The sequence below is a fragment of the Chiloscyllium plagiosum genome, unplaced genomic scaffold (assembly GCF_037043375.1).
Source record: "Chiloscyllium plagiosum isolate Xiang-an unplaced genomic scaffold, Cpla_swu_hap1 HiC_scaffold_18, whole genome shotgun sequence".
NCBI lineage: Eukaryota > Metazoa > Chordata > Chondrichthyes > Orectolobiformes > Hemiscylliidae > Chiloscyllium > Chiloscyllium plagiosum.
Window position 1 is genome coordinate 5,213,283 of NW_028270156.1, and position 19,288 is coordinate 5,232,570.

The window sequence follows — 19,288 nt, forward strand, 5'->3', positions numbered from 1 at the left end:
CCATGAAATGGAATCCCTCTTTCCCACACCATTCCCTTGGCCATATGTTTACTTCACTAATTTTCTTATCCCTAAGCCAAATTGCACGTAGCTTGGACAGTAATCCACAGATTATGACCCTTTAGGATCTGTTCCTTAATTTTGTGCCTAGTGCTTGATAATCCCAAAACAAGTCCACCTTCCTAGCCTTGCCTATGTTGTTAGTCCCAATGTGGACCACAACAACTGGATCCTTTCCCTCCTGCTCCAATATCTTTTCAAGCCGGTCGGAGATGTCCTGCATCCTGGCACTGGGAAGACAACACACCATGAGGAACTCCCGATCTGGCTCGGATAGGTTACTATCTGTCCCCCAGTTATAGAATCCCCGATAACAACTACTTGTCTTTTTGCTCCCCCCTCTTCAATAACCTTCTGCACCATGGTGCCGTGGTCAGCTGGCTCATCCTGTCCAGAGCCCTTTCCCTCATCCGTACAGGGAGCAAGAATCTCATATCTGTTGGACAAGGTCAAGGGCTGAGGCCCCTCCACTCCTGAACTCAGAATCCCCCTACCTGCCTCACTTACACTCACACCATGTTGTCCCTGATCACTAACTGAGTTTGAATTACTTAATCTCCCAGGTGTGACTGCCTCCTGAAACATAGTGTCCAGGTAACTCTCCCCCTCCCGGATGCGCCGCAGTGTTTGAAGCTCAGATTCCAGATCATCAACTCTGATCCGGAGTTCTTCCAGCAACCAACACTTGCTGCAGATGTGGTCACTGCCGTTCACAATGGGATCAGCCAGCTCCCACATCATATAGCTATGGTCTTACAGTCAATGTTAACGAAATCTGACCTTACTCTAGAATTTCCGACAAAGACTAATGTCCGAACTCCTGAGCTATCAAAAATAATTGCAAGAAATAAAAGCAAAATACTGCAGATGCTGGAAATCTGAGCTAAAAGTACAAAATGCTGGAGAAAGCCAGCAACATGTATGAAGAGAAAACTCTTTAACATTTCGAGTCCCATTCGGCTCTTCTTCTGAACTCACTGATTTCAGTGGAGCAGGAACACACTGAAACAACGGGTCTGCCAGAGCAGTCCTGTCTCAGGTCTTTGGGGAGAAGGTAGGATTGATCTGTGCAGGCCTGGAAGAGAATGGGGTGGGAAGTTGTGGAGGCGAGATCTCCAGAGGAGGTCAGGTCAATGACAGTCCTGGAAACTGCAGCCTGGTGTTCAGTGGTGGGGCGATGGTCCTGGAAGGGATAGTTGGATGTGTCTGACAGTTGGCTCTGATAGAGACCAGCACACCAGATAACAATAGCTTCACCCTCAGCAGCAGGTTTAATATCAAAGTTAGGGTTAGATCTGGCAGTTCAGAGGGAGACAGGTTAGAGTGGGTGAGGGAGCAGAGAAATGAAAGAAGCCAACATCACGTTGACAGTTCTCAATGTAGATACCAACTGCAAGTGAAAGGCCAGTGGAAGGGGTCTGAGCAGTGGATGAGTACTGGAGCACAGAGAGGAATTGCCCATGGAGGTGGGAGAGGAGCCCTGTCAAAAAGGTGGCTGCCCCTGATGAAGACGATGGAGGAAGAGTTCAGCATCATTTCCTGCCTGAAATTCATGGAGGTGGGGGCATGGAGTGAGCACAGACAGTGGAGGGTTAGAGGGTTTAACAAATGTATGACAAGAGATGGAATTAGATATAGGGTGGAGTTAGAGGGAGCTACATCAAAGACATCTCAGAAATGACTGCCAGACTACTCAGACCCCTTGGCATCATGGTAGCCCACAAACCCACCAACACACTAAAACAGCAGCTAATGAACTTGAAAGACCCGATACAGACAACAAGCAAAACTAACGTCATTTACAAAATACCATGCAAGAACTGTAACAAACAATACATTGGACAAACAGGCAGAAAACTAGCCACCAGAACAATGAACATCAACTAGCCACAAAAAGACATGACCCTCTCTCACTAGTTTCCTCACATATGGATGAGGAAGGACACCACTTCAACTGGGACAACACATTCATCCTAGGAGAAAGTGAGGACTGCAGATGCTGGAGACCAGAGTTGAAAAATGTGGTCCTGGAAAAACACAGCAGGCCAGGCAGCATCCGAGGAGCAGGAGAATCAATGTTTTGGGCATTCCTGAAGAAGGGCTTATGCCCGAAATATCCATCCTAGAACAAGCCAAACAGAGATATGCTCGAAAATTCCTAGAAGCATGGCATTCCAACCAGAACTCTATCAACAAACACATTGATTTGGATCTCATTTACCACCCCCTGAGAAAAATAACAGGAAATGACATCGCCACAGGAAATGACATCACCAACCAAGAAAACCCAACCACATAAATAGAAAGTGGGCTATATCACCAGTGCTTCATCTGGAGGCTCTCTAAAGATGTTACCTAGTATGGTGATGAAATGTCTGAAAACAAACCTTCCAGCTCAATGAGCAAACCTACATCCAGAGTGATAATTATTTACAATATATACTAATGACCTCTATGCTGGAAGTGAATATGTTGTGGCCAAGTTTCAGATGACACAAAAACAAACAAAACTGGAAATGGGAAGATGAGACAAAGAGTTTGCAGAGGGATATGGACAGGTTATGAGAGTAGGCAAAAACTTAGTGAATAGAATTTATATTCCATGCTTTGATCCGTTTATGTAATAAAAGCACTTTACCCAAGCACTGTTATTGGTAAGGTGGGCAAAGGGACACTGAAATCTGTTTTTGGTTCAACTCGATTTTATAACAAAGTATAATGTGAACATTTCCCAAATTCCCACAATATTTACTCTGGATCTAGTTTTACCCATCTGAAAAAGGATATTAACAACAAGATCCTTTGCTGGAGCTGGGCCGTTGGAACCTCCTTCCTCTCCAGTGTAGTATTGGCTGTCTTCCAGGAAGATGGGTCTCACAGATCAGGGCCGATCTTCTCCTGGGTCTTCTGCCACTAGTCTTGCTACGAGTCTTCCCTGCGATTCTACACTCCTAGATGTGTGTGTGTATTCCCCCAATAGTGTAGACCTTGTACGCTGTAGCCTTTGGCCAACAGGGTCATGAGCTGACTTCAAAACATCCAATGGGATCATGCCAACACCCTTCACTGCTGCCATGCCAGAAGTGTAAAATGCACATACTCTGACAGTCAAGGTGCCAGAAAGTCTGATTGATACCTGTCTAATTCACAACCCATCAGGTTGGGGGTAATTGGTTCCCCTTGAACCTTTGTAACCTCTTTGAACCTAGTTCTGTCTGCCTGATAGCTGATGGCTGCTGTTTAATTTAGTTTGGCCAATTTTTCTGTCAGGCCCAATTTCTCCAACTGCGGGTCAATTTAGAATGTTCAGTATTGAGCCCGTGGTGCGTGGTCACAAATACAATGTGGGAAATTGTGAGGTTGTGCACTTTGGCAAGATGAATACTGTAGTGTGCTGAGCATTATTTGAATGGAAGAAGTCTGTGGAAAGCTACAGAGCATAGAGGTATGGGAACCCTCATGAAGCAATCACAGAATGTTAGTATCCATGTTCAATTGCCAATAGGGAAGGCAAATGGAATATTGTCCTTTATTTCAAGGGAATGGAGGATAAAACAGGAAGCTCTTGCTAAAACTATACAAAGCACTAGTCAGACCACAAATGGAATGAAAAGTTTTAGTCTGTTTAACTAAAGAAAGATACACTGGCACTGGGGGCAGCCCAGTGAAGGTTCACTCGGTTAGTCCTGGATTTGGAGAGACTTTGTTCTGAGGAATTGAGTAGGTTGGTCATGTACTTATTGAATTTCAGGCAAATGAGAGGTGATCTTATTGAAGCAAGCAAGATTCTTCAGGGACCTGACAGGGTAGATACAGAGAGGTTACTTCCACTTGTGGGAGAGTCCAAACCAAAGAATCTCAGAATAAGTGGTCACTGATATAATACAGAGATAAGGAGGAATTTCTTCTCAGAGGGTACGGAATCTGTGGAACTGTGTACTGCAGAGGCCAAGTCATTAAGTATATTCAAGGCTGAGATAGACAATATTTTATCAGTAAGGGAAGTCAGAGTTATGGGGTAAGGGCAGGAGAATGGAGTTGAGGATTGTCATGATCTCGTTGTGGATCAGACTCAGTGGGCTGAATGAGCTACTTCTGTTTCAATGTCTTACACTGTATTATTCACACGGTTAGAAGCTAAAAGACTTTCTGCTTCAGCATAATGCAAATTCATAAATTGCCTATGGAAGATTTTGAATTTGCAACTGCTAGATTAATAGCCAAGCAACATAACCCCTATATAAACAGGTCATTGGCTTGGAAACAGCTCTACTTTAGTCTTTAAAACCTTTACAAGAGCTATCATTGAGCACAATGTAATGTTAGTCACTGTTGAGATATTTAGAATATTGTCCATTCAGATTTTCAGTCAATTTTACTCCAGCATTAAATAGCTTCCCCTCTCTGAGACCTGTCACAAATGCATATCGATCCCATTTTCCTTGGAGTAATTGTAGACCCTCGATCAAAATCAGCAGTGAAATTTCCATCCATGGTTGTGTGCATGATTCTTGACTGGAGCAGATTGTACAGAGTGGGTTGATGAGACAGGGACTGTAACAAGAGACCCTCACCGCAGGCATCTGTCACTAAGCAAGGCCATTGCTCTTTCTGCACTCCCTCTGAAACAGAGCTGAAAAAAATGTACTAGCGGCTGTTAAACCCCAGCTAATGTCATAAAGTGAAATAACTACAAAGTCTGGGTCCAAAAGTCTTGTTTCATTAATTAGATAAAAGCAGCAAAATGTGCAGCTCTAGCACGGTTACTACTTCTAATAGTCTCTTAACCAAGCTGCACAGAATTTCGGTTTGGCCACAACTAGAGTCCTCTAATGGAAGGATGTGATTGTACTGGAGAGAAGGTTCACCAGGATGCTCCCTGGATTGGAGCATTTCAGTGATGGATGAGCTCAGGGTGTTTTCTTTAGGGCAGAGAAGATTGAGGGGGAGCCTGAGAGCCCGGGAGAGGTGTATAAAATTACAAGGGGCACAGACAGGGTGGATAGGGTCGAGAACAAGGGGACATAATTTTATATTGAAAGGCAAGGGGTTTAGAGAGGATTTGAGGAACATAAATTTCACTTAAAGGGTGGTGGGGAGTCTGGAATGCTCTGCCTGGGAGGGAATTAAGACGAGAAACCTCTCAACTTTTAAAAAGTGTTGGATGAGCAACTGAAATGTCAGAATATTCGAGGCTGGTTCCAAGTGTGGGTATCTAGTACTGATGTCAATGTAGTATGGTTTCCATGGTTCAGATTCAGCCCAAAGAGCCTGTTCAATACTGTATGACTCTGCAACTAAGATCCAATTGAGATCCTATTCTATTTTCCTGATGTACTTAAATAAGATCTGATTAGCACACAAAACAATACTTTTCTCTGGGCAAACTCCACACAGACAGGTGCCTGAGGCTGGAATCGAACCCAGATCTCTGGTGCTGTGAACCACCGTGCCACTGCACATCACCAGTGGCACAAAGACCCTGCTCTTTGTTGAAGTGGCACTTGCTGATGCCATGAAAGCACGAGGGCTTGAAACCTTTGAAGATGACAGTAGCTTCATCCCTAACACCCTGCCCTGTCATCATCTCACAATCTCACTCAGTTGACAGTTACATGAACAAACAGTGCAGATTATGCTAATGTTTCTAAGACATCTAAACTTTATAGCAGTCCTCACAACCTATTTCCATCCACCTGATGAAGGAGCAGTGCTCAGAAAGCTAGTGCTTCCAATTAAACCTTTTGGACTATAGCCTGGTGTTGTGTGATTTTTAACTTTGTTCACCCCAGTGCAACACCAGCACCTCCATATCTAGTCTGGTATGACCTCTTTGTAACTCAGATACCTCAATGTTCTCAGTATTTGTCTTCCTCCTGACCAGCAGCAGAAAAGTTCAAAGATTTCTCCAGAAGGGTCCAAAGCCACTCTGTGACTCTGGGCAGATTTCTTCAGCCACAAGACATTGAGCAATGTTCAAAGCGAGGAGAACAAAAGCACTCTGAAGTTCTCATGGAAGTGTTGTAGCATTGATAATAATGATTGCCATCAATCATCTCACTCTTTCGGAAATAAAAGCAAATTCCTGTAACTCTATTATTTAGAAGCCACATGTGTTTAGGTTGCCTCTGGAACTGAGTGGCCGATTGGGCTATTTCAGGGTGAGGAGTCACCCTATGGCTGTGGACCTGGAGTCACGTGTAGGCCAGACCAGGGTGAGGATAACAGATTTCCCTCTCTAAAGGACATTAATGATAACCAAATGGACTTTTTACAACACTGGATAATATTTGAATGGCTGGTTGTGCTGAAAACAGCCCAATCATGACAGGGCCTGAGGTGTGGCAGTAGGTGAAGGACATGAAAGGATAGAATCAGGTTCTCTAAAGCTATCAAACTCGATGCTGAGTCCTAGAGGCTGCAGGGTCCCCAAGCAGATAATGAGATGTTGTTCTTTGAGTTTGTGCTGAGCTTCACTGGAGCACTGCAACAAGCCTGAGACAGAGATGTTGATCAGGGAACAGGGTGATGTATTGAAGTGGCAGGCAACTGGAGTCTCAGGGTCTTAATTGCAGACATAATGTAGATGTTCTGGGAAGCAGCAGCCCAGTCTATGCCTTGTTTCCCCAGTGTAGAGGAGACCAATTGTGAGCAGCAAATACAATAATATAGATTGAGTGTGTGCAGATAAAGGGCTGCTTCACCTGGAAGGTGTGTTTGGACCATTGGATAGTGAGGAGGGAGAAGGTAAATGGACAAGAGTTACACCTTCCGTGATCGCAGGAGCAGGTGCCGTGGGGGAAGCGTGGGGATGTGTTGAGAAGTGGACCAGGGTGTCCCGGAGGAAAGACTTCCTGTGGAAGGCTGACAGGGAAGGGGAGGGGGAATATCTATCTGGTGATGGTGTCCCGCTGGAGGTGTGGAAATGGCAGCTGATGATCCTTGGATGTGGATACTGGTGGTGACATTGAATGGTCAAAGATGGTTGGTGACTTGGAGGCTCTCCCACTCCTCACCTCCTTGATGTTGCAACCGGGTTCTCTGGTCCTCCTCAGAGAAGCACAGCTGGAGAGACTGAGCAGTTCATCACTGCTGGGGACCTACTGACAATCATGGCCCTGACACTACATCAAAACACAATAAGTGGGGATTATCCCGCACGCCCACCTTTATGAATGGCAGAGTCTAGCTGGAGACCTGGAGAAGCTGGGGGTTGGGATGGTGGAGAAGATGGGCCGGTACTTCCTTCTGTTAATGCTGTGGTCAAGTGACTACAAGCCTAAAACTGGACATTCTAAATTGACCACAGCCAGAGAAATCAGAAAATTGGCCCAAACTATATCAAAGAGCAGCCAGCAGCTACCAGCAGCTACCAGCTGTAGAGAACAGTGGGAACCAAGATCAACAAGGTTACAAAGGTTCATGGGGATTGGTTACAACCAGCCTGATGGTTATATATTGGAGAATATTTTCAATCAGACTTTCTGGCACCTTGACTGCCTGCGTGTGTGGCCGTTGTGGCCAAAGTGAAGGGTACTAATGCAATCCCATTGGATGCAAGTTTGCTCACTGAGCTGGAAGGTTTGTTTTCAGATGTTTTGTCACTAGGTAACATTATCAGTGAGCCGCTAGTGAAGCGCTGGTGATATGTCCCGCTTTCTATGTGTTTAGGCTTCTTTGGGTGAGCAATGACATTTCCAGTTCTTTTTCTCAGAGGGTGGTAGATGGAGTCTAAATCAATGCATTTCTTGATGGAGTTCTAGTTGGAATATCACGTTTCTACGAATTCCCATGTCTGTCTCTGTTTGGCTTGTCCTCAGGTGGATGTGTTGTCCCAGTCAAAGTGATGTCCTTCTTCATCTGTATGTAAGGATACTAGTGAGAGAGGGTCATGTCGTTTTATAGCTAGTTGATGTTCATGTATCCTGGTGACTAGTTTTCTGTTTGTTCGATGCAGTGTTTGTTACAGTCCTTGCAAAGTATTTTGTAAATGACATTCATTTTGCTTGTTATTTGTATTAGGTTCTTAAAGTTCAGTCGCCGCTGTTGAAGTGTGTTGGTAGGTCTGTGGGCTATCATGATGCTAAGTGGTCTGAGTAGTAGGTTAGTCATTTCAGAGATGTCTTTGATGTATGCTAATGTGGCTAGAGTTTCTTGGTGCGTTTTATCTGCTTGTTGCGGAGGAATCGGCAGACTGTGTTCATTGGGTAACCGCTGTTTTTGAAAACTCTATACAGGTATTTTTTCTGCTGTTCGTAGTTCCTTGCAGCTGCAGTGTGTTATGGCTCTTTGAAATAACGTCCTAATGCAGCTTCATTTGTGAGTGTTGCGATGATTGCTTCTGTAGTTAAGTATTTGATCCATGTGATGCAGGTTTGATGTTCCCCATTGAGTGTTCACTGTGGGTTTGGAAGATGCTGTCGGAGAATCTTTGGTGAATTTCTGCTGCGTATTTGTAGATGGTACACACTGCTACTACTGAGCATTGGTGATGGAGGAATGGATGTGGTGCCAATCAGGTGGGCTGCTTTGTCCTGGATGGTGTTAAACTTCTTGAGTGTTGTTGGAGCTGCACCCATCCAGGCAGGCACCAGCATTTTATTAATCTTTCAGTGAGGAATAGTTGTTTTTTAAAAAAGAATGACCGGGATAAAAGTAAAACAATTCAATATCTACTCCAAACTGAAAGCAAAGATAGCATAGGCACATTTATAAAGAAGTCACAAACTGCCAACACTTTATCTGAAAGCATTCACCTCCTTCACAGATGCCTGTCCTGGCAAAGCTTCTACCGTATACTCTGGCTCTACTGCCCATCAAAACAAGCAAGGCCATTTCCTGCACATCAATCTGGTTTTGAAACCTCATTGAATTGTGACAAGGCAAAAGATAAAATCCTGACACATCCTCCAGAGAAATGGGTGTGTTCTGTCATGTGTGAGGTACTCTCCATTCTTATGTCAAATAATACAGAAACCCTGCCCTTCCAGGATTCAGAGTGGATTGGTTAGGAGAATTTTAATCATAGTGATGCACGCTGTGTTTGATCAACAATACTTTTTTTAAAGATTGGCAAACTGTTAATTTAATGTCTGACTTTGTTTTCTGCTCCGTGCAAACCCCCTCCTCCAATCCCTTTGCTGAAGTCATCTCTGATCCAATAGCCAAACTCTCCAATTTGTTTTTCTGTTACTACCTGCAAAAGCCTCCTCGTGCCCTGTCTGTTTGTAAACTTCCCCACTATCTCCCCGACTGATCATTGATGCTCATTGCCTTTTGAAACAAAACCTTCTGCAATCTAAGGCTGTATATGAATGCAGGTTCGATTTATTGCATTAGATTTAGTTAATAACTAAGGGGCATAATTTTAAAGGGAAGGGCAGGAGGTTTCGAGGGGATATGATGACAAATGTTTTCACCCAGTGGGTGGTCTGGAATCACTGACTGGGAGGGAAGCTGAGGAAGGAAACCTCACAACTTTTAAAAAGTACTTGGATGAATTATCATTGCATTCATGGCTGTGGGCAGCATGCTGGGTTGTGGGACTAGTGTAGATAGCAGCATATTTGGGGCAGTACAAACTTTATTGGCTAAAGAGTCTCTTCTATAATGTATGATTGTATGGTCTATGATTTTGAACCTGTTTACTTTATCAATGGTAAAGGTCAGTCAACGTGTCGAAATATGTTCTAGTTTCAGTGTTGCTACTGTTGGTAATTGGTGAGATCTTTACCTCGCTCACTCCCGTTTACTGTGTACAAATCTGTTCATCCGAGATCGGAGGCCTTTTGTCTTCCAAATGCTGACCCTGATACCTCACTGTGATAAGTTGCTTAGGAGCCAATCTGTGTACATCCTACTCAGCTAAGAACCAAGTTTACATCGCAATTACATCACTGATGTAAATCAATGTTTTGATGTTGCATTTTGAAGAGAACCTGTTTAGAAATCACAACAAACAGCCATTTCTAAGTTGCTATTTCACTCAAGGTTAGTGCATTCATGAACAGTCAAGCACAAAAACCTTGCTTTTAAAAACTAAAGATTTCTCTTCAAGATTAGACCTGACAAACTTGGCACACACATAATTGGGTTTCTCACAAGGCAAATCACAGCAACATGCTTGCACAATATTTAAATATTTTGTAGTTTTAATTCATGAGCACATGCAAATTGGCGAGAACAGAACCTGTACTATCACTCAGCAGAATGCCCCTCCTTAAATAATGGGATTCAATCTGATAGTTGGCTACAGACCAACAGGGCTTTTGTGGTAGTGTCCGTACCTCTGAGATGTACAAGATTACCTCTGAGGGGAAAGGACAGAGGGAATAGAGAACAGCTGTTCCCCTTTGTCATGGGTCAAGAAGACATGAAAGGCAGGAGGTTTCAAGGGAATTTGAGGGAAAATGTTTTCATCTGGAGGGTGGTGGGGATCTGGAATCACAGACTGGGAGGGGAGTTGAGGAGGGAAACATCACAACCTTTAAAAATACTTGGATGAGCACTTATAATGTAATTTAAGAAAATGGGCTTAGAGCAAGAAAGTGGAACTGGTATAGGTAGTTGTTATTTGATAGGACAGACTCAATCAGCCAAAGGGCCCCCCTGTGCTGTGTGATTCCAGGAGCTCTTTGATTGGTGGAATGGATTCAATCAGCTGACTGACTTACTTCTGTTCCTACATCTTGTGGTTAAGGAAGAGAAGAAAATCTCCTCATATTTCTACTCCTGGTATTTTTGTTCTTTATTCACTCACAGGATGAGGCTAGGCCAGATTTATTGCCCAACCCCAATTGCCCAGAGGGCAGGTAAGAGTCAGTCACATTGCAGTGGGCCTGGAGTCACATGTAGACCTGACCAGGTAAGGATGGCAGTTTTCTTTCCTAAAGGACATTAATGAATCAGGTGGGGTTTTCCTGACAATCCAGATTTTTAAAATTGATTTCAAATCTGTAGTGGCAGAATTTGAGCCCAGGTCCCCAAGACCTGGATCTCTGGATTCTCAGTCCAGCGATACTTCCACAAGGCGATTACCTCCTCTCTGAATGATTGAATGACTCCATTGTTAATCTGAGTGCTTACAATTGCAGGATTTGTACTTGACCTTAAGGCTGTGAATATTCCAAGAAGCTGGTAGCAATTTGCATTAGCTTTTTGCTGATGTATTAATCCATCGGGATCAGTGTCTTCACAATTATGGGAGAAGACAAAAGAAAACTGGCTCAAATAAAAATCAATACGTGATCCAACTGAGTTCTTCTTAAAGTTCTGTCAGTGGAGTCACCAGGTCAGCATTTTCATAGTACCTTTCACAAACTTAGGAAGTCCAAAAAGACCTAGCAAATAATTTGATACATCCTTATTAAGCATAGCTATTTTTGTAATGTAGGAAATGCAGCTAACAGATCTGTGTGCTGTAATGTCCCACACACAGCAACGTGATAGTAAAACCAACACGTGACACAAATGGAGATGTACATCAGGACTCCATGGCAGACCCGATGGGCTGACAATTCCCCGAGGAAATATAGCTCTGCAAATCTGTGATAGAGGTTTCAGACAGGTCCTATCTACCTCCCAGAATAGTTACCCAGGAAATGCTAGAGAGGGAAAATTTCTCATCTACACGTGCTATCGTAAGGACAGACTAACGGGCAGAGGGGGTGGGGTGGCCATGGTGGTAAGGGATGATATTCAGTCCCTTGCATGGGGGGACCTAGAATCAGGGGATGTAGAGTCAGTATGGATGGAGCTGAGAAATTCTAAGCGTAAAAAGACCCTCTTGGGAGTTATCTACAGGCGGAAGTGAGGTCTGCAGATGCTGGAGATCAGAGCTGGAAATGTGTTGCTGGAAAAGCGCAGCAGGTCAGGCAGCATCCAGGGAATAGGAATCAAGGCCTGAAGAAGGGCTTATGCCCGAAACGTCGACTCTCCTATTCCCTGGATGCTGCCTGACCTGCTGCGCTTTTCCAGCAACACATTTCCAGCAGTTATCTACAGGCCCCAAACAGTAGTCTGGACATCGGATGTAAGTTGAATCAGGAGCTGAAATTGGCCTGTCGCAAAGATGTTACTACAGTTGTTATGGGAGATTTCAACATGCAGGTGGACTGGGAGAATCAGGATGGTATTGGACCTCAAGAAAGAGACTTTGTGGAGTGCCTCCGAGATGGATTCTTAGAACAGCTGGTGCTGGAGCCTACCAGGGAGAAGGCAATTCTGGATCTGGTATTGTGCAACGAACCAGAATTGATCAGGGACCTCGAAGTGAAGGAGCCATTGGGAAGTAGTGACCATAATACAATAAGCTTCAATCTGCAATTTGAGAGGGAGAGGGTACAATCGGAAGTGACAATATTTCAGTTGAATAAAGGGAACTATGGAGCTATGAGGGAGGAGCTGGCCAAAGTTCAATGGTGCAATACCTTAGCAGGGATGACAGTGGAGGAACAATGGCAGATATTTAAGTCTATAATGCAGAAGATGCAGGATCAGTTCATTCCAGAAAGGAAGAAAGATCCTAGGAGGAGGCATGGGTGGCCGTGGCTGATGAGGGAAGTTAAGAAACATATAAAGTTAAAAGAGAAAAGGTATAACATAGCAAAGATAAGTGGGAAAACAGAGGACTGGGAAGCTTTTAAAGAACAACAGAGGATTACTAAGAAGGAAATACGCAGAGAAAAAATGAGTTACGAAGGTAAACTGGCCAAAAATATAAAGGAGGATAGTAAAAGTTTTTTTAGGTATGTGAAAGGCAAAAAAATGGTTAAGACTAAAATTGGGCCCTTGAAACAGGGGAATATATTATGGGGAACAAAGAAATGGCAGAAGAATTGAATTGGTACTTCAGATCTGTGTTCACTGGGGAAGACACAAGCAACCTCCCTGAGGTAACAGTGGCTGAAGGACCTGAACTGAAGGGAATTTATATTTGCCAGGAATTGGTGTTGGAGAGACTGTTAGGTCTGAAGGTTGATAAGTCCCCAGGGCTGATGGTCTGCATCCCAGGGTACTGAAGGAGGTGGCTCGAGAAATCGTGGATGCATTGGTGATTATTTTCCAGAGTTCGATAGATTCGGGATCAGTTCCTGCAGATTGGAGGGTGGCTAATGTTGTACCACTTTTTAAGAAAGGCGGGAGAGAGAAAGCAGGAAATTATACACCAGTTAGTCTGACCTCAGTGGTGGGAAAGATGCTGGAGTCTATTATAAAGGATGAAATTACGACACATCTGGATAGTAGTAACAGGATAGGTCAGAGTCAGCGTGGATTTATGAAGGGGAAATCATGCTTGACTAATCTTCTGGAATTTTTTGAGGATGTAACTCTGAAAATTGACGAGGGAGATCCAGTAGACGTAGTGTATCTGGACTTTCAGAAAGCTTTTGATAAAGTCCCACATAGGAGGTTAGTGAACAAAATTAGGGTGCATGGTATTGGGGGCAAAGTACTAACTTGGATTGAAAGTTGGTTGGCTGACAGGAAACAAAGAGTAGTGACAATCGGCTCCATTTCAGAATGGCAGGCAGTGACCAGTGGGGTACCGCAGGGATCAGTGCTGGGACCGCAGCTTTTTACAATATATATTAATGATATAGAAGATGGTATTAGTAATAACATTAGCAAATTTGCTGATGATACAAAGCTAGGTGGCAGGGTGAAATGTGAGGAGGATGTTAGGAGATTACAGGGTGACCTGGACAGGTTAGGTGAGTGGTCAGATGCATGGCAGATGCAATTTACTGTGGATAAATGTGTGGTTATCCACTTTGGTGGCAAGAACAGGAAGGCAGATTACAACATAAATGGAGTCAAGTTAGGTAAATGGGCAGGGTAAAGAGATCTGGGTGTTCTTGTACACCAGTCAATGAAGGTAAGCATGCAGGTACAGCAGGCAGTGAAGAAGGCTAATAGCATGCTGGCCTTCATAACAAGAGGGATTGAGTAAAGAAGCAAAGAAGTTCTTCTGCAGCTGTACAGGGCCCTGGTGAGACCACACCTGGAGCATTGTGTGCAGTTCTGGTCTCCAAATTTGAGGAAAGACATTCTGGCTATTGAGGGAGTGCAGCGTAGGTTCACGAGGTCAATTCCTGGAATGGTGGGCTACCTTACGCTGAAAGACTGGAGCAACTGGGCTTGTATACCCTTGAGTATAGAAGACTGAGAGGGGATCTGATTGAGACATATAAGATTATTAAAGGATTGGACACTCTGGAGGCAGGAAACATGTTTCCACTGATGGGTGAGTGCCGAACCAGAGGACACAGCTTAAAAATATGGGGTAGACCATTTAGGACAGAGATGAAGAGAAACTTCTTCACCCAGAGAGTGGTGGCTGTGTGGAATGCTCTGCCCAGCGGGCTGTGGAGGCCCAGTCTCTGGATTCATTTAAGAAAGAGTTGGATAGCGCTCTCAAGGATAGTGGAATCAAGGATTATGGAGATAAGGCAGGAACAGGATACTGATTGAGGATGATCAGCCATGATCATATTGAATGATGGTGCAGGCTCGAAGGGCAAAATGGCCTACTCCTGCATCTATTGTCTATTGTCTATTATCTAATTTCTGGAAGCTCCAGAACTGAGACCCTAATCGCTGACTCTGACACCCAAACTACCCCTCTCTGACCTCCCCCATGACTACACCTTGACTGCTTAGACTCCAGATTAACATCCACTCCCCAACCACCCTCAGACTCTTCGAGCACATCACCCACCTTCAATTCCACTGACTTGCCACGTAAAACCCTCCCTCATCATATTACCCACCTACCACTTCACCCATTTACCTTCTTACCTCACCCACCCACCCATTCACTCACTCACCCACCCATTCATCCACCCACCCATTTAACCACCCACCCAGTCACCTCCACACCCATTCACTCATTCACCCACTCACCCACTCAGCCCCTCACATACTAAGCCATTCACTAACACACACACTGGACCTCACTAACCCTGCAGCAGTGGATACTGGAAGAAGGAAGTGTATGCAGTGAGCACCCCAGCCAGTCCCTGACCTCCCAAGCCAGACAAACTACACAGCACTGAGGTACCTACACTACAGAACATTTTCCTGATCAAGACAGGCAGAGCATAAGGAATTGGCATCGCAGCAAACCCAGTTGTGATCCCTGCCCCTCAAGAGACATCAGCCAATCTGTTTCGGTAACCATCTCAGCTCCTTTTTGAAGCTGTTTCTACTTTCTGTCCACCTGAGAGGGCAGACAGGACACAGCCTGATGTCAGTCGGAACATCCAACAGTGGCACATTCCGACAGTGTGTCCACCTGGAACACCAGGCTGGATCGTGAGCTCAAATCACTACTCATGGAGAGTTAAAGCCCCAACTTTCCAACTCCAAGGTGAGCGTGGTCATCATTGATTTGATTTGATTTGATTTATTATTGTCACATGTACCAAGATACAGTGAAAAGTATTGTTTTGTGATAACCATACAAATCATACTTACATAAGAATTAGAGTCCCTACAGTGTGTAAACAGGTCCTTCAGCCCAATAAGTCCACACCAACCCTCTGAAGAGTAACCCACACCCAAACCCATTCCCCTATACTACCTCCAGACTAATGCACCTAACCTACACATCCCTGAACACTATGGGCATTTTAGCATGGCCAATTCACCTGACCTGCACATCTTTGGATTGTGGGAGGAAACTGCAGCATCCAGAGAAAACCCATGCAGACAATGTGCAAACTCTACACACAGACAGTCACCCGAGGCTGGAATTGAACACGGATCCCTGGAGCTTTGAGGCAGCAGTGCTAACCACTGAGCCACCATGCCACCCTTAAAGTACATCAGGTTAATAGAACAGAATGCAGAATATAGTGCTACAGCCACAGAGAAGATGCAGAGAAAGATCAGCTTTAATATATGAGAGGTTTCATAGTTTCATAACAATAAAAGCAGGAGTATTCCTGATTCACCCTTAATTCCCCTATCGTACAAAAACCTATCCAACTGTGTCTTGAATATATTTAATAAAACTACCTCTACTGCTTCCTTGGGCAGAGAATTCCATAGATTGACTACTCTCTGGGAAATGTAGTTCCTCCTCATCTCTGTCCTAAATCTACTCTCCCTGTCTCCTAGCCCTAGACCCATCCACCAGTGGAAACAAACTTGCCTGCCTCTATCTTACTTATCCCTTTCATAATTTTATATGTTTCTATAAGATCCCTTCTCATTTTTCTAAATTCTAGTGAGTACAGTCCCAGCTAGCTCAACCTCTCCTCACAGGGTAATCCCCTCATCTCCAGAATCAACCTGGTGAACCTCCTCTGCACCCCCTCCAAAGCCAGTATATCCTTCCTCAGGCAAGGAGACCAGAACTGTGCACAATACTCCAGGTGCAGCCTCACCAACACCTTGTACAGTTACAGCAGAACCTCCCTGCTCTTAAATTCAATCCCTCTAGCAATGAAAGCCAGTGTTCCTCTCACCTTCCTGATTACCTGTTGTACCTGCAAATCAACTTTTAGCGATTCATGTACGAGCACTCCTTACTCCCTCTGTACAACAGCATGCTGCAATCTTTCACCATTTAAATAATACTGACCTATTTTTACTTCTGAAGTGGATAACCTCACATTTACCAACATTGTACTCCACCTGCCAGACCTTTGCCCAGTCACTCAACCGATCTAAATTTCCCTGCAGACCCTCCACATCCTCTGCACCATTTGCCTTTCCACTCAGTTTAGTGTCATCAGCAAACTTGGATACGCTTGGTCTCCTCATCCAAATCATTTATATATATCCACACACACACACACACACACACACACACACACACACACACACACACACACACACACACACACACACACACACACACACACACACACACACACACACACACACCAGGTAGTAGGGACAGCATTTCACTGTTAGATATTCTCGGTCCGGGGGGAGCAGTAACTCTCCAGGATCCTCACGCCTGAGTACCAGGAGGTGTTGATAATGGAGCAGACACCTTTGCCCCTTTGCATTGCCCAAGAACGCTGGGCCGTCCATCTGGTGAACTGAGAACCCCTTGGGTTGTAAGGCACAGTCAGGTGTAGCAGGAGTGAGCCATGTCTCTGGAAAACTGAGCACACTGCAGTCTCTCAATTCCCTACGGTGGGTGAGTCCAGCTTTATCTTTGTCCATCTTGATTTCATTGGATTGAAACAGCCTAAAACATGGATGAGGAAATGAATCTTGGCATTATTCTATTTCTGAAACATCCTTTTAGTAACATGGAGAGAGGACAATTCAATCGGGGATTTGTCACTGCAACATGACAACACCAGTACAGCAGCGATAAAGAGAGCTCCTTTACATGATTGGTGTGGTCGTGTGAGTGATGGCCTGAAGGTACACCCCCAAGACATTTGGAATTGCCCATGTTTCAGGTCTCCAGCTGGTCTCCAGTTTTAACCTGAATTCTATGTTTCAGCTGTCAGCCATCTGAGCTTATGTGAACCCTGAACTATACTCTCCAGCACACTCAGTAATTCATGGCAGATATGGAAACTGCCTGTACACTGGCACTTTGCAAACACAGCTTGCTCATCAATGTTTCCAGGTCAACAAACCAGCGTGGGTTTTCTTAATTTACTGGTGGAACGTGGGCATCGCTGGCTGCCCCCTCGAGAGGTGGGGATGAGCTGCCTTCTTGAACTACTGCAGTCCATGTACTGTAGGTTGATCCACAATGTTCCTTAGCAAGGGAATTCCAGGATTTTGACCCAACGACACTGAAGAAACAGTGATATATTTCCAAGTCAGAATGGTAAATGGCTTGGAGGGGAACTTGCAGGCGATGGTGTTCCCATGTATCTGCTGTCCTTGTCCTTCTAGTTGGAAAGGGTTGTGGGTTTGGAAGGTTTTGGAAAGTTATTACTTCTAATTTTTGGGAGAAAATAAAATTCATTTCAGATATGATTTGGAGATGCCGGTGTCGGACTGGGGTGGACAAAGTTAAAAACCACACAACACCAGGTTATATTCCAACAGGTTTAATGTGAAGCACTAGCAGGTGGTTGTGATGGAGGAACCACATGATGAAGGAGCAGCACTCCGAAAGCTAGTGCTTCCAATTAAACCTGTTGGACTATAACCTGATGTTGTGTGATTTTTAACTCATTTCAGATAGATGAAGATATAGAAACAGCTTAGTTAACTCCAAGAAGTATTTATGTGATTGATCAGGGTTGATAATTATCCATGACAATGAACAACCTAGATGTGCTGTATCCCTGCAGGAGACGGGTAGAAGGAGCAAAGGTGTTCTCACGTGAAACACAATTGCAGCAGAAGTCCTGCAGATAGTCGTGGCAATGTCTTAGATTAGATTAGATTAGATTAGATTAGATTAGATTAGATTAGATTAGATTAGATTACTTACAGTGTGGAAACAGGCCCTTCGGCCCAACAAGTCCACACCGACCCGCCGAAGCGTAACCCACCCATACCCCTACATTTACCCCTTACCTAACACTACGGGCAATTTAACATGGCCAATTCACCTGATCCTGCACATCTTTTGTGCTGTGTGGGAGGAAACCGGAGCACCCGGAGGAAACCCACACAGACACGGGGAGAACGTGCAAACTCCACACAGTCAGTCACCTGAGGCAGGAATTGAACCCGGGTCTCTGGCGCTGTGAGGCAGCAGTGCTAACCACTGTGCCACCGTGCCGCCCATGTCTGTTGATGCTATTAGCTGGGGAAAATTATTTGAAACAAGATTATGAATATATCACAATATTGCACAGCCCTGTCCTTCTACTGGTCATTCCTGATGAAGGGCTCTGACCCGAAACATCGATTCTCCTGCTCCTCAGATGCTGCCTGACCTGCTGTGCTTTTCCAGCACCACACTCTCGACTCTGATGTCCAGCAGCTGCAGATTTCACTTTCTCCTTCCTTCTATTGGTATTGCAGTATAAATACCTGAACTCCCACCATTCATTCCACACCACTGGCAGGCGTGTTTACACTTTTGTAAGGTACCTGTTGAGGTTTAGAGTTTGAGACAAAAATACACAGCTATTATTTTGAAATGAAAGCATTAAAATCACTCTGTACTCGAGGACAGTAGCTGGAAAAGTAACTTCTCATCCACAAAATCAAACTCGGAAATAAAAGCACACCTGTCAGAACAATGGATCACTAGGATTTTGTATGAATGGGCACTGCTGATAGCGTTCAC